The following is a 23,092-nucleotide window of genomic DNA, read 5'->3' as shown; positions in this document are numbered from 1 at the left end:
CAATGTAAAAAGCACCCTATTTTGCCCTACTTTTGTGCTAGTTAACAGATAAAAGTACAGAGCAAAAGCCCCCAACAAACCTCTTGCTACTAAATTTAAGGCCTTCTTTTGCATGGTGATTTTTACCACTTTTTGTCCCATACTTCTTTGGGTTTTCTTCTGAATTCCAAACAATTAACTGCCCATTCACATTTCAATGTGGCGTTTCAAGGGTTCTCTTTTGAATTTTCTCCCTATGAAGAGGGGGGTCAACACTAACATCTTTCTTTCATTTGCATGCACATACAGTGCACAAGCTCCCAGTTGGGTTGCCGGACTCCAAGTGGTGGCTGGAGATATCCCAGAATTACAACTGATCTCCAGCCAACAGAGATCAGTTCCCTTGGAGAAAATGGCTGCTTTGAGGGTGGGTTCTATGTCACTATAGCCTGCTGAGGTCCCTCTCTTGCCCAAACCCCACCCTCCCTAGGCTCCACCCCCCAAATCTCCAGGAATTTCCCACCCAGAGCTGGCAACCCTAGCTCCCAGCAAGCATGATGACATCACTACGAGATAGGGTTGCCAGTCCCCTGCTGGGGACGGGGAATCCCCTGCTCCCAGGTGGCACTGCATGCTCCCACAGGCCCAATTTGGACCCAATTGGGCTGCTGTGGAGCACGGTACCACTCCTGGGCTCTGCAGCAGCCTGATCTGGACCGATTGGGCCTCTGAGGAGTGTGGTAGAACTCTCACGCGCTACAGCAGCTTGATCTGGGCCAATTTGGGTCTGAATTGGCCTGATTCGTATTTAGGCCTGAATCAGGCCAGATTTGGGGCGATCCAGCCTGGATCCTATTTGGTGTGGGAGCACTCCTGGGGGTTGCTGTGGCCCACATGATGCCATCACTTCCCACCTCCTCCTGGGAGGACAGGGGGACCTGGCAACCCTACTACAAGAAGTAATGTTACCGTGCTAAACCACTTCCAGGAGCCCAGGCTGCTAGCCACTTCTGGGCAGTGCCACATAGCCACAGGAGACCGGCCAGGTGCCCAAGCTGGCAGTCCACTCATGAGCGGTGCTGCACAGCTGCAGGAGACTGCCATTGGTGACTGGGCTGGCTGGTCACTCCTACTAGCACTGCACAGGAGGGAATCCTGGCCAATGGGCTGGGTGACAGAATTGCTAGGGGGAGGAGCCAGATTTCAGGCATTTGGGGAATGTTTTCCTCCAGGCAGTCCTCCCAAATACCAGACTGTCTGGGTAACATCGAGCAACTCTATCTCCAGACAACAGGGATCAGTGGTCTCAGATTCGATGGAATTAAATCTCTCCACCAACCCTACCATCCCCAGGCTCCAGAATTAGGGTTGCCAGCCTCCAGGTAGTGGCTGGAGATCTCCTGGAATTACAACTGGTCTCCAGGCCACAGAGATCAGTTCACCTGGAGAAAATGGCTACTTTTGGGGTGGAGTCTATGGAATTATGCCATGCCAAGGTCCTTTCCTTCCTTAAACCCCACTTTTTCCAGGTTTCTCCAGGTTTCACCCCCCAGATCTCCAGGAATTTTCCAACTCGGAGCTGGCAACCCTACCCAGAATGTCCCTATTTATGGATATCAACCCTATTTATGGATATCATTTTAAATAGCTAATATTTTTGTGCTGCTAGCATCTTTTAATATTGATGTTTTATGTTGTTTTTATGCTTTTATTGCATTGCTTTTACTCTGTTAGCCTCCTCTAGTACGTCTCTTGAGAAACAGTGTATATATTATTCAAAATAATTAGGCTTCCATCCAAAATGATAGATTTGACAGATCTTGGAAAGGAATAAATTAAGTTTAAAGAGAGATAGTTGAGAAGTTTCATCATGAACAGCAGGAAGAATATCTTGTAACCCGTTCTACAGTACTTTGCGTCATGATTCAAAAGCCAAATGTTTATGCTTTGAGCTTATCGGGGTTTTGTGTTCTCTAATGGCCAATAGTTTCCTGTTTCTGCTTTTTGTTGGTTTGGAGCCAGAAGATAGTATTTTGTACTTAGATGTACTTCATGTTAGGCTGATAAAACTTTTTAAGTGCTTGGAATTCATTTGTGCTCCAAAGGCTTGGTTCACTGCCATATCTCAAATTTGAGTTCAATTTGGAGCTAACCTCGCAAGGCAGGGAGCCTGTTGTGCAGGAAAAGTCAAGGCACTTATTTTGACACACCTCCTGAGAATTTTTATTTTCCATCCGTGCTGTTCCTCTGAGAAGGTCTTTGAGCCACAGCCACAGACAAAATGAACTTGCTCCTTGCTTGCATGTTCTATTTTTATCATTTATTAAATATATATATATCAAAAGGGCATTTCTTTTTTTAAACAGTTTTACACAAGTCTTAGGAACAGCCTGATCTTGTATTTTGATTGGTGTTTATACTTGCTTGCAGGAGAAGGGGGATTTGTTTTTATGCCAGCTCGGAAAAATAATGGGCACAATCCACCCAAATATAAGCATTTTCTAACCCCATTGAACTCACCAGGTGTGAGTTAAGTAAGTGCTTAACACTCCTGTTGAAATGCTAATTGCCTCCATGTACAAGAAATCAACAGGTGAAGCTTTTCACAGCATAGAGATAAACTTTACCACCTGTTAGCCTTTGTTACAGGTACAGAAGCTGAAAAGAATTGGCGTACCTCCTTAAGGCATAGTTCTGTCTTCTGGTACTCTACACAGAGTCATTCACACTGTTGTTTCTCTCTGTCTCTTTATCTCTCTATCACCCAGTTTAAGCAGAACTCAACCTGGATGGGAGACTGCCATGGAGGTACATGTAATTTATCAAGTCGAGTGGGATGTATACAATCACAGTCCATCCGTTGTTTTGGTGGGAATTTTGGTACCTCACCAACTTGGGGTTTTATCTAAGAATCTAGGGGTCAGTGAGGTATTGCCTTAGTATGTGGAATATTCCAAGTAGAGTGAATGTAACTGGCCAGCTATTATCCTATCTATGCCAATATCGCCTAGTTGTCCTATCACTATTAGAATAACAGCTAGTAATGATTTTAAGTAAATGTCTGTATGTGTCTTTAAATGCTTGGTGTGGTATAGATGAAGAGTGGGAGTGAAAGAGAGGTATGAGTGAGTGATATGATTGGTTGATGACTGAGTGTGTGGGTGGAGTGAATGCAGTTTTAGACTGAGAGTGGAGAGAAAATATTTAGGCAGGACAAGAGAGGCAAGCTGTGTGCAGCCTGAGTATTGTGAAGCAGTTCTGAGAGAAAATATTTAGTTAGGAGAAAGCAGGCAAGCTGTGTGCAGCCTGAGCTTGTGTATGTTGTCTGAGAGAAATAGAACCTGTGTGGAAGCCTGAACTATGAGCAGAACCACAAGTGACAAAAGGCACAGATTGGACACTTGTCAGCTTCCCTCAAGTTTTGATGGGAAATGTAGGCATCCTAGTCTTGGACTGCTGTCCAATGGACTTTTCAACTGTCACTTGTCCAACATTCCGCCAAGCTGCCTACGTTTCCCATCAAAACTTGAGGGAAGCTGACAAGTGTCCAATCTGTGCCTTTTGTCTCTTGTGGTTCTGCTCTATGTGTTTGTGAAAGAACATTCAGTCAGGGGAAAGCAGGCAAACTCTGTGTGTGTGCCGGAGAAAAGGTATTACTTGTAATTGAGAGATAAATATCAAAAGCAGGCAAACTGTGTGTGAAGCTTGAGAGAAGATCTGTGTGACTGAGTTTAAATAAAGTAATTTTAAGAATTAACTACTCTTTTGAAACTATCAAGTTTTAGAAATAATATGAAACCGATATGTATTGTCGATACCGATATGAAATAATATGAAACCGATATGCTTCTTATAAAAATAAAAGTTTACTTTGGTTTTTTTTAATATCCCAGAGTATCTGTCATTCCTATATCCCATTCCTATCCTCAGGGCTACATTGTTCCAAAAAAAGCCTGACCCTTGGGTACATTGCTAAAAGGAGAAATCTAAGTTATTTTGGAATTTAATTCCTGGTGGCAGCAATCTACCAAGACAGGGCAAGAATAAAAGGCTTAAAGACCTGGGTCAAATCCACATTACTCATTCTAAGTCGCATGTTCCCCGCATTCCCCACGCAATCCCGAGTGCCGGTCACATTACCTCATTAAACAGACGCATTTCATTCGCATTTCTCCCAAATATGTGGTCACAGGTTTTCAACGGGAGTTTCATGGTGGCCGTGAACGGGCCAATGCGCAATTTACGTGGTTTTTTTAAAAACCACCCCCCTTCCTGTCTCTCTGGCCATTCCGAGAGTTCCTATTGGCTGATTCAACTTGCAAGTGCTCCGTAGTCTGCAAAAGACTGTTTTTGACTTCATAGCATTGGATTTATTGATTATGCTGTTTCTGAATCAAATCTAGTAGTTTGAAAAATCATTTTGGGGTGAATCCACCCTCAGAACGGACTCGCGAAACTTCCTTTTTAACTGTTTTTTATTTTTTTTATTTTATATTACTGTAATATCGAAATTATGAAATATCGAAATAATGACACTCCAAGGAAGTGAAACTTCAGTAAAATTCAGGCACTGAATTGTCCTGCGTAGGAAATGCCCACGAAAGCTTCCCACATGCTTCCAAATTCCCCAAAAAGAAACGGGAGAGAGCCATCAGTGCTGTCAGTGGGGGGAAAGAGAGGCATCATTATCTTCAATGATGTTTCTTTATAAGGCAAGATCGAAATAACGGAAAAGTGCACTAAAAAAAAATGGGCGGGAAAAAAAGGTCCCGCCCAAAAAAGCGGTTTTCGAGCGGCTGTGTGACCAGAGGGATGCGTGAGAAAGACGGATTGGAAGCAGGAATGTGAACGAAGAGGAAAAAATCGCGGATTGGAGGCAAACGGAAGATATCCGATAAACATGCGGGTAATGGGTGAATGTGGATTCGACCCAAATCTACCCAAGAGAAAGGGGTCAGATAACATGGCTGTATGTTTCTCCCAGAGGACTTGAACTTCGGATCTTAGATCCTGATATTTTGTTAGCTTTCCATTCTCTTTTTCCTCCTCCTCCTCCTCATTATTATTATTGCTATTATTTTACAATTTGATGAAGCCAGACTATGGTCTGAGAGATTTGGGTTCAAATCCCCACTGTACTGTGAAGTTCTTTGGATGACTTTGAGCCAGTCACTCCCTGTCAGCCTGATCTACCTCACTGGGTTGTTGTTAGGATAAAATGGAAGAGAACAGTGTTGGGTCTCCATTGGGAGGAACACAGGATATAAATATCTAAATAAAATAAAATTGCACATTCAAATGTGCTTGTCATTTCATCTTCTGCAGGAAACTTGACAGCTATGGTTCTGTGGGGGAGCCAGCAATCTTTCAAAGAGATTTCTCAGATATTTCAGCAGTTTCCTAGGTTCTCTGGAAGAATTTAAATTTTGGCTAGGATAAGTCTTTTTAGTGTAGATGTAACAGAACAATGTTTTCAGGCCTTGGCTTGCATTTCCAGAGTCTACACTCAGGTGTAGTGGTCCCAGGTCCAGCCCAGCAACCAGCAGGAGACCCCAGGGGAACAGATCCAGGGTGAGCAGCCATTGGTGACAGCATGGTATTACTTCTGGGAAAACCCTGGAAGTGAGGTCACACCATAGGCATGATGCCCGTTCTTTATTTTGTTTTTCTCCCGCTGTGAGTCAGAGCGGCTGGCAATGGGAACGGGGGAACTGGCAACCCTACTCGATGAAGACTCCCCTATGCTTTAAAAGAAAATATCAAAAATCCCAATCAGTTCAGTGTCACTGGAGCTAGTGCATAGAGTACAGGAGGGTGAAGGGTTTCTAAGGCATCCCTGCCTTAGATGGTGTGTCCTTCATATGCACCACACAGCTCTCTTAACAAAACAGTATGCTACGTGCATGCAAAGAAGAGAGGCATGGATTTTTCTGTCTGCTCTGTGAGTTTGTGCCAGTGAGGGATTTGCTAATGTAAACCACACTGGTCCACTGCGAGCTTTCTAAAGCTCTCCTTGTCATTACCTGAAAGTTGGAGGCCAAAATTTGCATCTGTATTTTTTCCTCAGCTTTTAGCTACAGCTCACTTAAGCTCTTGTTATTTTTCCCAGCACTTTCCTTGCTGGCCTCCAGATTGGTCCGGAAGAGGCCGCTAGTTGTTGGGGAATATTTTCATCAGCAAGAGCAAGGCGATTAGAGCAACAGGATTTGCACCTTCAGCCTGCATGTTTGTTTAGGTCCAGGTTACACATGCAGCAGAATGAGGTGGTTGAATGGACTGGACCATGCAGATTGAAGGATTTATATTTCTGCTCTGAAAACTTCTTTACGTTCAAAAAATCTCCATGCAAGTAAAAATCTAGCAGAGCAGGAAGAAAATGTCTACCTCTCCTTTGCTTGATGTACTATTTTTCCATTTGTAGGGAGTTTTTTTTTAACATAGGCATTATTCCAAAATGCGACCCTCCACGATCCTTCACTTGCAATCTGAAGTGGTACAGTCTATTTTACCTTCTCATTCTCTTGCATGTGTAAATCAGGTCTCAGTGTATGTGGAGCATGTGACTTGGTTGGGAAATAAATGGCATGTGGCACAAAAGGAGTCACTCCCCTTCAGATTATGCTAACTCACAGAAGGGTTGTTAGGATAAAATGGAGGGAGGGAGACTCTTGTAAGCCACTTTGGGTCCCCATTAGGGAGAAAAGCAGGGTACAAATAACTAAACACATAAAATATTATGGGTTCAGCCCAGGGTAACCAGTTGACCAGGAAAAAGGGGCTTGGCTTAGTTTGTTTACATTTGGGCATGTTGTCAGAAAATCAAGCAGCGCCTTGTGAAAAGTGCTGGTATCCTGCCGATATCTACCTGGGGCAAGAGATGCTGAAGCAAAAGCAGAGAGACCAGAGAATGGTCCAATGGCACATTGATGACACTAAGCCAGTCTGGCACTATCAAGCTTGGTTTGATACCCTTGCACAGTTGCTGAGGGCCCAAAGTCCATGAGGAGCCTGCTGCCGCCATTAGATTTACCAGGTTACCCACAGTGGAAAGAGCAAAACTGGAGTGGGGGGACATCACACTATGTGGTGACATCACTTCTGGGTGAGTAACCAAAAGGAACACTATGGCATTGTGTGATGCTGTTTTCCCAGTCTTCACTAGGGTTGCTAGGTCCCCCTGTCCTCTCAGCGGAAGGTGGAGGACCCAGCACCTATCTGGTCTTCTGTCTCACTTCTGGAAAGTGACATCATTGCATGGGCTGGGGCCGCCCTTGGAGTGCTTCTATGCTCCATGGGGGAGCTGAATCAAGCCCAGTTCGGCCTGGGCCCAAATCAGGCTGGAGTCGGGCTGATTCGGCTCAAATTGGGCTGCTGTGAAGCACAGGAGTGCTCCCACTGCACCAGCCCGATCCAAGCTAATTTGGGCCTGATTCAGCCCAGATTGGCCCAAAACTGGCCCAAATAGGCCTGGATCAGACTGCTGTGGAGCATGGGAGTGGTCCCCTGCTCCGCAGTAACTTGATCCGGCCAAATCCGGGCCAATTTGAGCCCGATCCAGGCCCAAATTGGCCTGGATTGGGCTGCTACAGAGTGTAGGAGTGCTCCCCTGCTCTGTAGTGCACCAACCTGGGCCAATTTGGGCCCAGATCAGGCCTGTGGGAGCATGCCATGCTACCCAGGAATGCATCCCTGGGAGGCCCACTGGCCAGATAAGAAGGGGCAGGGGTGGAGGGTGGGAGCAGGGCATACCCCGCCCCTAGTGGGGAACTGACAACCCTAGTCTTCACCCCCCCACACAAATGCTAATGCCCCACCAACTCTTAGCTAGCAACCCTAGCTGCCATCCACTCCAGGCAATAACAAGGATTTAGGTCAGTAGTGGGCAGGATTATCTTCTACTCCATTTTACTTTCTGTCATACACATGAATAACTGCCACACACTTTATTTCAATATTTATTCACCACTTTTCTCTCCAAAGGCACTGCAAGTAGCATACTACAATAGAAAAAAAATAATACTGTTTAAACCAGCCAAACTAATAGCATTATTCATTTATTTACTTCATTTATACCCAGCCTTTCTTCCCAGTGCAGACTTAAAGTGGCTTACATCGTTCTCCTCTCCTCCATTTTATCCTCACAACAAACCTGTGATGTAGGTTAGTCCGAGAGTATGTGACTGGACCAAGATCACCTAGCAAGCTTCCGTAGCAAAGTAGGAATTTGAACCTGGCTCTCCATCTTAGTCCGACACTCTAACCACTACACTGCTCTAGCTCTTAACCACTATATATTGAGCTAGATTTTGAATTGGTCCTGGATTCACTGGGCCAGATTTGCCAAGCAAGAAGAAAACAGGAGGGCCATAGCAATCACTGAAAAATGAAAACTGGCCAAACCCAATGTTACAAATGAAGACGACTATTTACTATTCAGATAAAAGTTCCTTATGTGTTTTGCTACAATTCGCCACATGTTTTGCTTCAGGGGAATCTGCAAGTCTTTCCTTTTCCTTACAGCAAAAAAAAAAATCCCAGTAGTTTTTCATATGCACCATTGGTTGTTGCCTATTTTCATTCTCCAAGTTTTCCAAGGCCACAGGGCACAAGCCATAGGCAAAGGACTTTGGTTCATGCGCACTGAGCCTCTGGCCATGTCCCACCTTTACACCTGGAAAAAGGAAGGGAAAACAAAAGCCTTGCTCAGATGTTACAGCTGGCGGTGACATTCCTCCCAGCCTCTTTTCCCTGCTTCTTACAGAAATGTGTGGACCCAGCATGGCCAAAGGAGAGGCATTTCACTAGAAAAATAATAATATTCAATTTTATGTGTTCTGGAGATGAGCCCTTCAACTGAACTCCAAATGCAAGGCTGAGTGTTGCTGAAATATGCCTTGCACATTACAACACTTGTTCTGTTTTCCTTTGCGCAAGAGAAACGATTTAGACATGGAATGGCCTTCTGTTCAATGGAAATTCAGCAATGGGCAGTTACACTCACCAAAGAGGAGAAGACATTTTCATAAACTACCCTTGGAGTATCTGGAAACATGATAAAACGTCTCTCATCGTCTGACTTTTAGCCAGAGGGGAGAAAACCTAATGTCACCTAAAAGTCTTCATTTCCCCAACCACAGTCAGTACAAAGATCAGTATTTCCGAATTTCAGGGAAAGCTGTAGAGGGATTTCTTACCTCCCGACGCATGATCTCTAAAAGTGATACTTGTCATATGATCTCTAAACCATTTGTCTGACTACATGGAAGTCACATTCTCAAGTTTCCCATAACAGCTTAAAGAACAGTTCCTTTGTGATAATTTCCCCTTCTTTCTACTGCTTACAAGTAGGTTGGTTCTTTCTTGATGTCTCTTCCCACTCCTGCATCTAAAAAAAAAAAAAATTAGTTTCTCATACTGAGCCAGGCAAAGCAGCTGTGGCAGGCTCATATTGGCTATCACCTGTGACATCTATTTACCTTCCTAAGATCTTTGAACTGTTTTGCTACTCTTTTTAGAATTCATATACATATGTTTGCATATCTTTTTAAAAAAGGATTGTTTGTTATAGGTGTAGGCCAAGCTGGGTGGGTACTGTGGGTGAGGATGCCACAGATTTCTTGGCAAACCTGTTTGGCAGCAGAGTTTAGTCAGATGGTGGATAAGTTGGGAGCTGGAGTCTTATCCACCTCCCCCTCTCAGCAAAGCAGCTACAGTTAAGGTGCAAAAGGGGGAAGAGACAGAACTTCTTTGTGTTCCCTCTCCCCTTCCAAGCGAGGCAGGAACAGAAGTAACCCTTTAAATCTCTGCATTGTGAAAGAAAGGGTGGAAAGATCTCATATCTTTCCTCCATCTTTCACACTTTTTCTCTGAAGCCCAGCTGACAGCTTGGGATATAGAGAAAAGAAGGAAAATCTGCTGGGCTTCTGACCACTCCCACCTTTAAATTTGCTGCATCTCAGCAAGTCTGTGAGACAGCAAAGTTTTTAGGAAGGGAGATCAGAAGAACCCAGCTTCCCCCTCCCCAATTTAAAAATGTTGCTGATTATACCGGAAAATTCCCCCAAAAGATAGAAGCTGACTCCTTGATCTCCATGGTGAACAGGAAGTAAGACAAACTGGCAGGTGTTTGGCCATCCCTAACTGTGGGTGAAGAATCTGCAGTGACCGTTCTAGATCTCTATGTCAATCTTCATTCCATTCAAGTGATATTCTGTGTTGACAGTGAGGTCTGCAAATCAGTATTCTTTATGTGAGGATTGGTATATAAGGAAAATTTTATTACGTAAGTCTTAATTGAAATACTTTATCCTGAAGTTGGCTTCCATGTTTTTGCATATTGTTTTTTAAACCACCCTTCTCTCGGAAAGCAGAGTCGCAGCTCACCTCTTCAGATACCTGTGAGCTGTGACTCACAAAGGCTCATACCTTGCTGCAAATTTTCTTAGTCTTGTAGGTGCTACTGGACTCTTTCTCTTTTCTCCTGCTACAGACAGACTAACACAGCTACCCATCTTGATCTGTCTCCTAAAAGCAGAGTGATGGTAAATGGGGGGCACTGGGGCACACAAAGCAATCAGGAATCTGCTGCTATGCAGGGCGCAAATCAAGATTGCTAGCTTTTAAAAATCACAGCCTGGTTTAGCTGAATGCTTGAGCTGACCTTGCCTTGCTTGGTTTTAGATAACTGATAATGAACTTTCAAATTCTCAGCCATGACATATGCTGAAGGTCACTAGGTCAGATGACTTTTTTAAAGGATTAGGAAATGTATTCAACGTAGGTGTATTAATGGTTACTAGTCACAATAGCCAACTGGAACATCCCTGTACAGGGGCAATATACCTCTGAAAACCAGGTACAAACACCAAAGGTAGGCAATCAACTTCACACTTTAGTTGTAGGGTTGCCAACAGGCCTGAAGAAGAATGTCCTCAATGTGTGGAAATGGGCAGCTGAAGGTTTCACGGCATGGAAGTTTACTTATGCTTTGTTTCAGCATGTTTCATTCCTGTATTCGAATGTATGCTTCTTTTCACATTTCTGCAATGCATACCCTATTGTATTGTTTATTGAACATCCCACTTGTTGATTGTATTAACACTGTGTTAAGTCTCAGTGAGAAAAGTGGACAATAAATAAATACATAAGTAAAATGGAAGTAAATAACAGAATCTGGCCAGTAACAGCCCATTAAACCTGCATTGAAGGGAAAGGATATTTTTCTCCTGGCTAAGTAGCATCCCTGCTAGGTACTAAGCTTTCCAGAGGCATCTGGCTGGCTGCTGATGGAAACACAATGCTAGATTGGATGGACCTTGGTCTGAATCAGCTTGCTTTATTATATACTCAGCATAGATTTTTGTCCAGGGTTGGTCTGGTACCTCTGTGTAAGGGGCAGATTGACCATTATGGCCACCGGGACTCTTCCTGGTAGGCTAATGGCCTGTCCTCCCCTGGTCTGGCACCATCTGCTCTGGAAAAGTTGCAGGTGGCACCAGACACAGCTGAGCCTCATGGCACAGGGAGGGCAGTGCCCAGCCCAGCTAAGCTGTTCTCAGAATGGGGAAGGCTGGACCTGGCCCAGCCAAACTATATGCAGTAGTGGAAGGTGGCACCCAACCAAGTCAAGGGGACCTCCTTTGTTCTATACACCTCTTTCTTTCTCCCTTCCTTTCAAGGGGCAGGGCTGGGGTGGGTTGGGACAGACTAAGGGCTGGATCCCTTTTCCAGGGCTGGTTTTTCCTCCCCATGTACCCTGGGAGCCAGTTTGGTGTAGTGGTTAAGAGTGGCATGACTCTAATCTGCAGAACCGGGCTTGATTCCCCACTCCTCCACCTGAAGACAGCTGGGTGGCCTTGGGTCAGTCACAGCTCTCCTAGAGCTCTCTCAGCCCCATCCACCTCACAGAGTGGTTGTTGTGGGGATAATAACAACACACTTTGTAAACCGCCTTACATTAAGCATTAAGTTGTCCATATAAATCGAATGTTATTATTATATAGTCCTCTGATGTAGCTAGGTTTGAAAAATAAATACTTCTTGCTCTCCCTCTTCTCCTTCATCTTCAGCGTACTCTCCCCCCCTCATTATTTTGCTTTCCCTTTGACGTCTGTCGCTGTCTCTTAAATGTACCAACTAAATAAACACACCACTCTCCTCGTAAGTGCATTTTCCATATAGGTCAGTTGAGTTTCCGAACTGTCTAAATTTCAAATTAACTTGGAGCCCTTGAGGACTCTGGAATCAGAACTGGAGCCAAGATCCACACTCCACGCCAGCCTGCTCTAAGTTTGCAGTGCAACCCCCCCTTAAACACCCCCCCACACACATTACCAAAATACTTTATGAAAACACAAGAAGTTTACTCATTTCTCTCCATTATTAGTTTATGGTGGGTAGATGTGTTTGATTTTCATGAATGGAACTATGTTGTCATCATGATTCACATGTACTTTGTAACCTCTGGAAACTTTGATCCAAATGATTTTTTAAAAAAATTTCTGGGCAAAAACAGTCTAGCAAATATAGTTAGAAATTGCAAGTGTAGTGTTAGCAAGGAGTGGTCAATGGTCAATTTGAGAGCACCTGGATCCATGCTATGGTAACACCAAGATTTGACTATTGTAATGCATTATGCATAGGGCTCCTGTCTAAGTTAACTAGGAGACTCCAGTTGGTACACAACGCTGTGGTTCAGCTGTTATCAGGAGTGAGCAGGAGCATGAATATCACTCCTATCCTGCAGTTGCTCCATCAACTACCTATCAGTTACCATGCTCACTTCAAGGTATTGGCTATCACATACAAGTCTCTTCACAACCTCAGTCTGGCATACCTACTAGACCGCCTCTCTCCCTATGTCTCTTCATGGCAGTTTTGCTCATCTGAACAGGGTCTTCTGCAGGTGCCACCTTGCACATGGGCGAAATAAACAGTACGTATGCATTCTCTGTGGTGGTCCCTGTCCTATGGAACGACGTGCCTGAGGAAGACAGGAGAACCACTCTCCTGGCCTTCCGCAATTGATGCAAAACTGAACGATTCAAAAGGGCTTTTTAGACAGATAGGAGGGCTGTATTGTAGGGAGATGATCTCAAAGAAATGCTTTGCTAATGAATTAGCGACCAAACTTCACCACTTTGTTTCCATGTGTATGATCTATTGCTTTAAGTATGTGCTCATATATACTACCTGGTCCTTTAAGTATAACCCTACTGGTTAGTTCTATGTTGTCTAATGTCAGTCCTAGAATTGCTTATGCTCTGTTTCAGCATTTCTTCAGTTTTGTATTGGATTCTTGCTAATGCTGTTTTTGTAAACTTGCATTTATTTATCCAACGCCATTGTTTATTGAAAGGTCCTTGATATTGACTGTGCTGATCTCACTCTATGTAATTTGCCTTGAGTCTCATTGAGAAAGGCAGACTATAAATGACAAATATATATATATATATATATATATATATATATATATATATATATATATATATATATATATATATATATATATATATATATATATATATAAATAAATAAGAGCAGAGGGGGAGGACATCTGATGCAGGGACAGTAATGGATTAAAGTGATGCACTCCTCTAAAGGAGGGAAGAGGAGGACAGCAAAGAGCCCTGTGCAGCTGCACCAACAGCACCAGAAGTCAGCACAATCCTAGAGCTGTAAAGTCACTGTCAGTTTTTGCCTGTTGGTCTCCATGCATGTCCATGCACTTCAAACTGGACTATTCAGTTGGTTCCAGGGACAGTAGATAACCCATGTAGCATACAGCGATAATGTCATAGGCATCACAAGTGTCCATACACCTTATTTTGCATCACTCTGAATGGGAATAGTTTGCATAATTTATTCTGTTTCTTCTAGACAATAGGAAGAAATGCATTTAATTATTTAGATATTTATACCTAAATAATTTACAACATCCTCATTGATCTCATTTTATCCTCACAACAACAGCCCTGAGAGGTATGTTAGGCTGAGAGAGGAAAAAAGAGAGAGACTGGCCCAAGATTACCCAGTGTGCTTCCACAGTAGGGTGAAGATTCGAACCTGGGTTCCCAGGTCTAGTCTGATTCTCTAGCCCCACACTGTACTGGTCACGCTAAAGCCCCAGGCCAACAATAGGAAATCATACTGAGCCATCACTTTGGCTTCTGAGATTTCGGCAGGCATTGCCCACTTTCCCCAGCATATCTTCACAACCATAAGGGCCAGGTGGTTTTTTTGATGTTTAGAAGCTGAATTCTACATCTCTTAATTTGTACTTTTTCTCTGTGCAGGATGTCAGTTTATATATACACACACACTGATCTCAAGTTTAGCAAAGAAAAGCAAACAGCCGAAGCTAAGTGAGGTTCCTCATTTTGTTGTTTCGGAACATAGTGGTCACAGGTTATGCAACCAAAACGATGCAATTGCTCCAAGATGGGGAGCCAATGGGAGCTCAGAGTCAGCCTGGTAACATCTGGAATGGAATTACTACATCATTTCTGTATTTATGCGAGTGTAGTGCATGTGCTTTGTGTACGTGTCGGTACACAGGAGCCAGGGGAAAAAAATAAAGCTGCAAAAGCCTTAGAAGAATCTCTGGCAGTGTTTAAAAATCATCATAAAAAGAAGGCCCTGTTTCTGATGGAATTTACTCCTGCTCTGGATATTGTTAATGCAGACACAACGGCCAGATTTTTGAGCTCCTAAAAAGTCTATCTGTGCAGCAATTTTGGTTTTTCTTTCAGAATGTATGTATTACTTCACATACGTAAGGACATCACCATTACAGTATAATTTTTTTGTAGATTTAATCTTCCCTGCAGAACATAGAAATAGTTCTGCTGGATCATTTTATTCAAACCCCTTCTGTGGTCTAATCTGTCATATCTCAAACTCCAATACCATCCTTTTTGTCTATCCACTACCTTGCCATGGTTGTTTTCAGGAACAGAAGTGCTTTTTAAAAAATGTGCCTTCAAATCGGCAATTCTTCCTTCTGTTTGCTGAAGTGATCTAATTCATTGGCCTCTGAGACATGTAGATCACCTGTAAGAGTGTCCTCTATACAGTGGTTAAGAATTCTAGCCCAAAGTTGCCAGAAATATTCTTGTTATCCCAGGCTGGGAATACACTAACGATCAGTTACACTGCAATGACTGGGAGCAAGATGACGAAGTGAATAATGGCCTGTGTGGGTTGACTATCTCCAATCAAGATGCTTTCCTCTGGGTTGATTCATGTTCATACTGGCTGCTCTTCCTTATCTCTAAGCATATCTTCTTCTCATGTCATACATCCTACTGTACAGTACTGGTTCCTCCTGCAGTTCCACATGAGATAGGTTGCAGGAGTGATCCCCAGTCCCATATATGTAATGCTTTGTGCAGAGGCACCCAATATGTAGCCACCCCGTAATAGTATCAATGATACGAAGACACAAGGGTCCTGTTAAGGTAACAAGGGAGACTAGAAGCTTGAGAGGACGTAATGTCTTGGCATCGGGGCTTTTTTCTGGGGAAAGAGGTGGTGGAACTCAGTGGGTTGCCCTCAGAGAAAATGGTCACATGGCTGGTGGCCCGGCCCCCTGATCTCCAGACAGAGGGGAGTTGAGATTGCCCTCTGCGCTGCTCCAGAACTCCGTTCCCCCACGTTCCCCCTGAAAAAAGCCCTGCTTGGCATCATCAATATGTTTCATGTCTGGATGAAGATGAGATGCTGCCTTAAACTGAATAAGACCATCAGTCCATCAAGATTGGTATTATCTGTTCAGACTGGCAGCAGTGCTACAGGGTCTCAGGTCAAGGTCTTTCATATTATCCACTAAATGATCCTTCTTTAAAAAATGAAACTGGAGATGCTGGGGATTGAACCTGAGATCTTCTGCATGCCAAGCAAGTGCTCTACTACTGAGCCATGGCCTATACAAATCAAGTTCCTGTACACAGAATGTGTCAATGCTCACAAACTAGAGATCAGATTTGACCATTTGCCCCTTGAGGTTAGATCTTTTGTCCAGTCCTCAGGAGAGAAAGCTGTGGTCAGTGACAGCCCTTTAACAGCCCCAGATGGAATGAACAACTTATAATTTTGCTGTTTCTGGATGCTGATGCAAAGAGCTGAATGAAGGGATTATTAGGCTATAGGACCAATGTCTTTAAAAAAGTTTGACAAGGATAAACAAAGCAATTATTGTAGAACTTCTCAAGATTTTAGCTACTTGTCACAATGTTGATCAGGCATCAATGTATCTTTTCAATTTTTTTACAGATTCTGTTCTTTAAAGATACTGTGGTCAAGTTTTCCCGTACAAAAATTTAAACTATCTGCCAATTTTGCCATGGCTGGAATCAAGTAACATAAATACTGAGCACGCAGTTGATGCAATATTCAGTGTGTGTGTTGCTCTCTTTTATAGCTCATGGCTGCCCGTGGGATGACAATGACTGAAGGCAGTAACACCAACATGTGTCAGGAACAGTAGATTCCAGTATAAAGGTGGCTTCGTAATGTGAGGACTTGGATTGTAGGGTACAGTCAAGGTCAGTTTAGTTTATCCAAGATTGTTCAGACATGGGCATGTGTCATGGATTTGGATGGCCACTACAATCCTAGATTGTTCTAATAGCAGCTTGTTTCTAAGGCTGCAGTCCTAGGCAATTCACTCAAGACTAACTTCCATTGAAATCAGTGGAGTTTGCTTCTGAGTGGCAGTAAAAGGGGTGAATTCAGAACTGGAATATGAATTCCATCTGTTTGGAAAGTCCTTACAAGCCAGGCTTTGAGCTAAATATATAGATTCCTTTACTCTTGAAAAGGAGAGTAAGCCTCTCCTGTTTACGTGGTAGCAAGTCACCCCTGATACTTCCTGCACTCTGGCTTTTTAAAGAGATGAGACTAGTAGAACAAGAGAGGTGTGTCTACCATGGGGGGGGGGTAGTTTCTAGAGGAAATACCTGCTCAAAATATTTTTTTCCTAAGAATTCTCTGAGAAAGCTCAGCAAAAAAAGAATATATTCCAAAGAGAAAAAGGAGAAGATTGTCCATCTCTACTGAATACATTCATAGAGTTGGATTCTAAGGCACAATAAGTTATCCTTTTGTTTTTACCCCTGGAATGTCTGGAAAGATCTAACTGGAATACCATGTTGAGCGCTGGGCCACACTGCTCAAGATGGATGGACATGAGCTTTGAAAGGGTTGTCAGCTTGCAGATAGTAAGCCAAAGCTCATAAGGGGTGCCACTATGATGTTAGAAGGATAGTCTCTTTGGCATCACTGTTTGGTTGGGGGTTTTTTTCCTGACGAGAGGGACAGAGGAGTAAGAAAAAAGAGGGTGAAAGAGAGAGTAGGAGAAAGAGAATACATATAAAGTATTGTCAAAAAAAGGTTCCCCTTCACAAGATGGGATTGAGGGTATAATCTAATCTGAAAAAGTTGAAGGTCATGCTAGTAATGAGGAAGGGTTTGGAACACTTACGGGTGTTCCCTAAATTAAGGTGAATCATACCAGAGAACCACCACTATTTTTGTTCTTTTTAAGTTTAGTGATTAGATGATATGAGAAGGCAAAATACAACAAGGAGATAGAAGAGGAAAGAGAGAACATCTGAAAGAGGCTGATGGTAAGAGATGGACTACTATAGCCAAAGTTCTCCATTTGAACTTGCATTAGGTTGTCAGTGGTGAAAACACACCACATCTGCCTGCAGCTGCAACATAGCACTGGGGTACGGTGGTAGTGGTGAAGTGAGGAAAGGAAAACCTTTACAACTTCCTTTCTAGATCAGGCCAAGGTGCATTTAGTTCTCCAACCGCAGCCAGCAACTGACCATCCCTTTTGGATTAAAGTCTGGATAATATGTAACTATTATGCAATGAGAAGGATATATTGCTGCCCCTTCTTTCTGTTCTGTCTCCAAGATGTAAATGCTTACGTAATCCATTACTTAAGAATATGAACGCAGCTGCTGTTTTTAAGTTAGAAATACATTTGTGTCCATTTAAAGTAGCAGCAGGCAGGCGTTGGGTCCTGGAGTTTGTTGGACCCGCTGATTATGGATGCTGCTTAGCAAACATTTGTACTATGCAAACATGCATTTATTTGGTGGGGCTTGCACAGGACAGCTGTGGAAAAACAGGGTTTCACAGATACATTGGTTATCTGTGGGAATTTATGGCCTGAGCTTTAGTGGAGCTTATTTCTTTTTCCTATTAGCCTGTTTCTCACAGGTCTTGGCAACAAACTATTGATGCTTAGGGCTATCAAGTGTTGCCATTTCAGAGACTGAGATTGCCAAAAAGATCCTCAAAACTGGGCATTTGGATTAAGTTTGGTCTGGACATCATGTGGCAAATTCTTGTACTTCTTGCTTGCAAGCCGGGGAATTCTCTGATTGCATGCTCCCCTAGAAGTTCCCTACGCATTAAAAAACCCTATCAGTTCTTCTTGTCTAGCTTTCCTCCTGGTATGTTAGTTTTCTCTACACGGAGATTTTTGTGGTGTGGAAGAACATTCAATGCAAGCAGTCCCCAAACTGTCACAGAATCCAGCTGAGGTTCACATGTCCTAAGGAAGTATCTTAGCTCTACCATTTCTGACTGTAGTTCAGGCTCATGTGATGGTCTTGCAAGAAATTCTTTGCACATAGAAAATTAATGTCACAGGGAGGATAGACTAGAACCCTTTTCCCTGGCATGCTTATTTTCTATATGGAGGCTTTGGAGGGGTTGGGGGTAGAGCATTCAGTCATGTAAGCTTCTCCTACAGCCTGAAATGGTACAGCCCTGAGCCAGCTTTGCTATTTCAGCACCAATCTATGCATCATGCTGGAGCAGGGGTGGGTAACCCCTGGCATATGTGCAGAATGCTAACATACAAAACAATTCTGCTCACCACACTGGGCCTGTTCTCTACACAAACCACCATGATCAGCCTCAAAGGTGCTGGCTGCACTGCCTGGGGCGTGGCTTGCTCCCAGCGTGTCTGGCCAAACAAAAGCCAAGTCCTCCTCCCCTGCCTTTTGTTCATTGGCACATCAGCATCTTCACATGAAGACACAGAAGCTGTGTGGTGGATACAATATAGATTGATCCTATGATGTTGCAGGAGGGGAAAGAACATGTTTTTCCGGCCAATGCCATTACACCCGTTCAGTCATACTCACCGAGCAATCCTAAAGAGGTCTACTCAGAAATAAGTTCCATTTTATTAAATGGGGCTTATTCCCAGGCAGCGTGTGTGTCCAAGAGGGGGCTGATGGTATTGCTGTCAGCTTCACTGACACACTCAAACCCCTTCGCTACATTAACGTCAGCATTTCTGTCACGAGCGTGGTCTTGGTCAAGAGTCTAAACTCCTGAAAGAGTCATTCAAGGCAGAATGGTCAAAGCAGAGACACCAGAATAAGATGCGTCCACCCCCTTCAGGAATCACTGGTCACATCAACAGAAGAGAATTGGCTGTCCCAATGGTGATGAGAGTGGAGGAATTCTTGAAGGCTAGTTACTGGGCAGCAGCAGTAATGGAAGGTGACACTGGCAAAGGATCTTTCACAGACAATGGCAGTGTCACTTCTGCTAATCCTAGTAGTACTGTGCAGAAGGCAGCAATGGTAAGCCACTTCTTAAACTGTCTTTCCTTGAAAACCCTATGAGAAAATCGAAAATGAAAGAAGATGTAGTGCTAGTAGACAGGACCCCCAGGTCAGATATCACTCAATTGGCTACTGAGGAAGAGAACAAGTACAAATAACACTATTCTTAATGATGAGACTGGATTAAAGCTGAAAGGACATCTAGTTGCTGATATGAATAGATGTAAAAGGAACACCCAAAGCTGTGCGACACATATAATAGGAACATGGAACGTGAGAAGTATGATGCCAGGTAAGTTAGAAATCTTAAAACAAGAAATGGAACATTTAAACATTGCAATCCTGGGTGTGAGTGAACTAATGTGGACTGAATCAGGACGTTTTCAGTAAGCAAACTGCAAAAGGTTTTACTGTGGAAATGACAAACTCAAACAAAACAGTGTTGTTTTAATAGTGAAGAAAGACAGAGCATATGCATACAAGGAAATTGCCAAGTGGCCAATACAGGAATCAAATAGATCACATAAGTGGAAGCAGAAGATGGAGAAGCTCTGTTCTCTCAGCTAAAACAAGACCAGGAACTGATTATGGTACAGATCATGAGCTGCTTATATCAAAAATTAGAATAAAGCTGAAGAGAAACACTAAAAGAATCATAGTACCAAAATACAATCTAAATAATATTCTTGCAGGATTTAGAGACCATATAAAAACAGATTTGCAATGCTAAGTTTAATTGATTGTGAACCAGAAGAACTATGGGCTGAAACTAGAGATATTATCAAAGAAGAATGTGCAAAGACTATTCCTGTAGCCAGAAGAAAACAGAAGCCTAAATGGATGGAGGAAACTCTTAAAATTGCTAAAGAAGCAAAAGATGACAGAAATAGTATCACAATTCTAAATGTAGCTTTTCAGCGACTTGCACGCAGAGACAAAGAAATCTATTATAATAACCAATGCAAAGAAATAGAAGAGAACAACAGAAAAGGAAGAACAAGAGATAAGTTCCACAAGATCTAGGAAATCAAAGGGAATTTGATGCTGAAAGATCAACATGGAAATACAGTATACAGTCAGGACAAAATAAAAATGGAAACAATACACTGAAGAACTATACAGAAGAAATGGAAGGATGACAGATACCTTTAAAGAAGAATCTTTTGATGAAGAACCAGAAATCTTAGAAAATTAAAGCTGCACTCAAAGCAATTGGGAAAAACAAAGCACCTGAAGTAGATGGGATACCAATAGAGCTATTTCAAGCTACAGAGACTGAGCCTACCAAAATCTTAACAAGAATGTGTCAACAAATATGAAAAACAAAACCGTGGTTCACAGACTGGAAACGCTCAGTCTATATTCCAATTCCAAAAAAAAAGGGATGCTAAATAGTGCAGCAACTATCAGACTGTCATGTTAATTTCCCATTCAAGTAAATTGATGCTCAAAATTCTATAGCAAAGATGCTTTCCATATATGCAATAAGAAATACCAGATCTTCAAGCTGGATTCAGAAAATGAAGAGGCACTAGAGATCACATTGCAAATTTATGATGACCAATGGAACATACCAGGGAATTTCAGAAGAAAATCAGTCTATGTTTTATAGATTACAGAAAAGCTTTTGGATCATGAAAAGCTATGGGTAGTGTTAAAAAATGGGGGTGCCACATCTGATTGTTTTGATGTGCAACCTGTACTCTGGACAAGAGGCTACTATGAAGACAGAATATGGAGAAACAGAATGGTTTCCAATTGGCAAGGGTGTCAGACAAGGATGCATCTTACCTTCCTACCTGTTCAACCTCTACATAGAGCATATCATAAAGAAAACCGGATTAGATTTAGAAGAAGGTGGAGTGAAAATTGGTGGAAGGAACATTAACAATTTGAGATAAGCAGATGACACCGCATTACTGGCAGACAATAGTAAAGACTGTAGTGAAGACTTGAAATAACTACTGATGAAGTTTAAAGGAGAAAGAACCAAGCGGATTACAGCGGAACATCAAGAAGACAAAAGTAATGACTACTGAGGAGTTTTAAAGTTGACAGTGAGGAAATTGCAGTTCTTCAAGATTTTCTATTCCTTGGCTCCATCATCAATCAAAATGGAGACTGCAATGAAGAAATCAGAAGAAGATTGAAACTTGGAAAGATTAACCATGAGGCAACTAGAAAGGATCCTTAAAGATAAGGATGTCTTTCTGGGGACCAAGATCAAGATAATCCAAACTATAGTATTCATTCCCCATTACTATGTATGGGTATGAAAGTTGGACAATAAAAAAGCCGACAGGAAGAAAATTGATTCATTTGAAATATGGTGCTGGAGGAGAGTTTTGTGGTTACCATGGATGACCCCAACCCCAATCTAGATCACATCAAACCTGAGCTCTCCATAGAAGCTAAAATGACAAAACTGAGGTTATCGTATTTTAGTCGCATCATGAGAAAAGTCAATAATGCTAGGAAAAGTTGAATACAATAGGAAAAGAGGAAGACCCAAAGTGAGATGGGTGGACTCGATAAAAGAAGCTATGTCCTCCAGTTTGCAAGATCTGACCTAGTCTGTTAATGATAGGATGTTTTGGATTTCTTTCATTTATAGGGTCGCCATAGGTCAGAGGCAACTTGACAGCACATAACACATTCCCAATAAAGTGTTCTCAAGCTTGCAGAAGCAGTTTTGCCCTTAGTGAGAACTAAGCTACTGTCTCATTGATTTCATTGTTTTAGGAAAACGCAATACCCTACTTGTGCCAATGTAAAATGAATTGAAGATATCTGGGATGCCATTTTCAAAGTCATTCTGGAACCCAGCCCTCTAGTTGACCGCGTCAATGTAAAGTCCACCTTTCAGATCAATTTCACATGCATGTCATTTTCTTGGCAGCCTATGGGACAATTGTGGAAGTTTAAGAACCATTGTTTCATGAGAATGTCCATGCATCCAGTGTGGTGTAGTGTAAGAGTTAAAAGTATTGGGCTGGGATTGACCTGCATTTGGATCTGCACTCAACCACATAGCAGATTAGGCTGAATATCTTGCTTTACAATCCTATTACGCAGCGGTCTTGGACAACACAAATAATTTGATTACCACCCTCTATTTCCACCCTTGCATAGCAGCCATAAATTGCTATGGCTAATGTAATTCCAGAATTGGTTTCAGCTAGCAAAAATGCCAGAAAGGAGAAAGAAGCATCAGAAACAATCACTGGCCGAATCCAGAGATCTCTCAGAGGGATCACCAATGCACAGTAAAAAAAGGATGCAAGTTTCAGTTGCACTGGATCTGCAGGGGGACAATCTTGTCTAAGTAGGCTACTCCTCAGAATCTGCCCAGCAGAACAGTGGACGGAAAAGCCTTTAACCTAGCTCAGAGAAAAGCCCTCCAGTGCTAAAGTCAGTTGATAAAAATGGGATGGAAGAGGTGCTATAGAACATATTCCATCAGCCCTAGTAGTAATCTACCTCATAGTCACTCCATTGGCTACCTATCAGCTACC

Source organism: Eublepharis macularius, chromosome 5 (assembly GCF_028583425.1).
Source record: "Eublepharis macularius isolate TG4126 chromosome 5, MPM_Emac_v1.0, whole genome shotgun sequence".
Classification (NCBI taxonomy): domain Eukaryota; kingdom Metazoa; phylum Chordata; class Lepidosauria; order Squamata; family Eublepharidae; genus Eublepharis; species Eublepharis macularius.
This window is presented reverse-complemented; position numbering follows the sequence as displayed.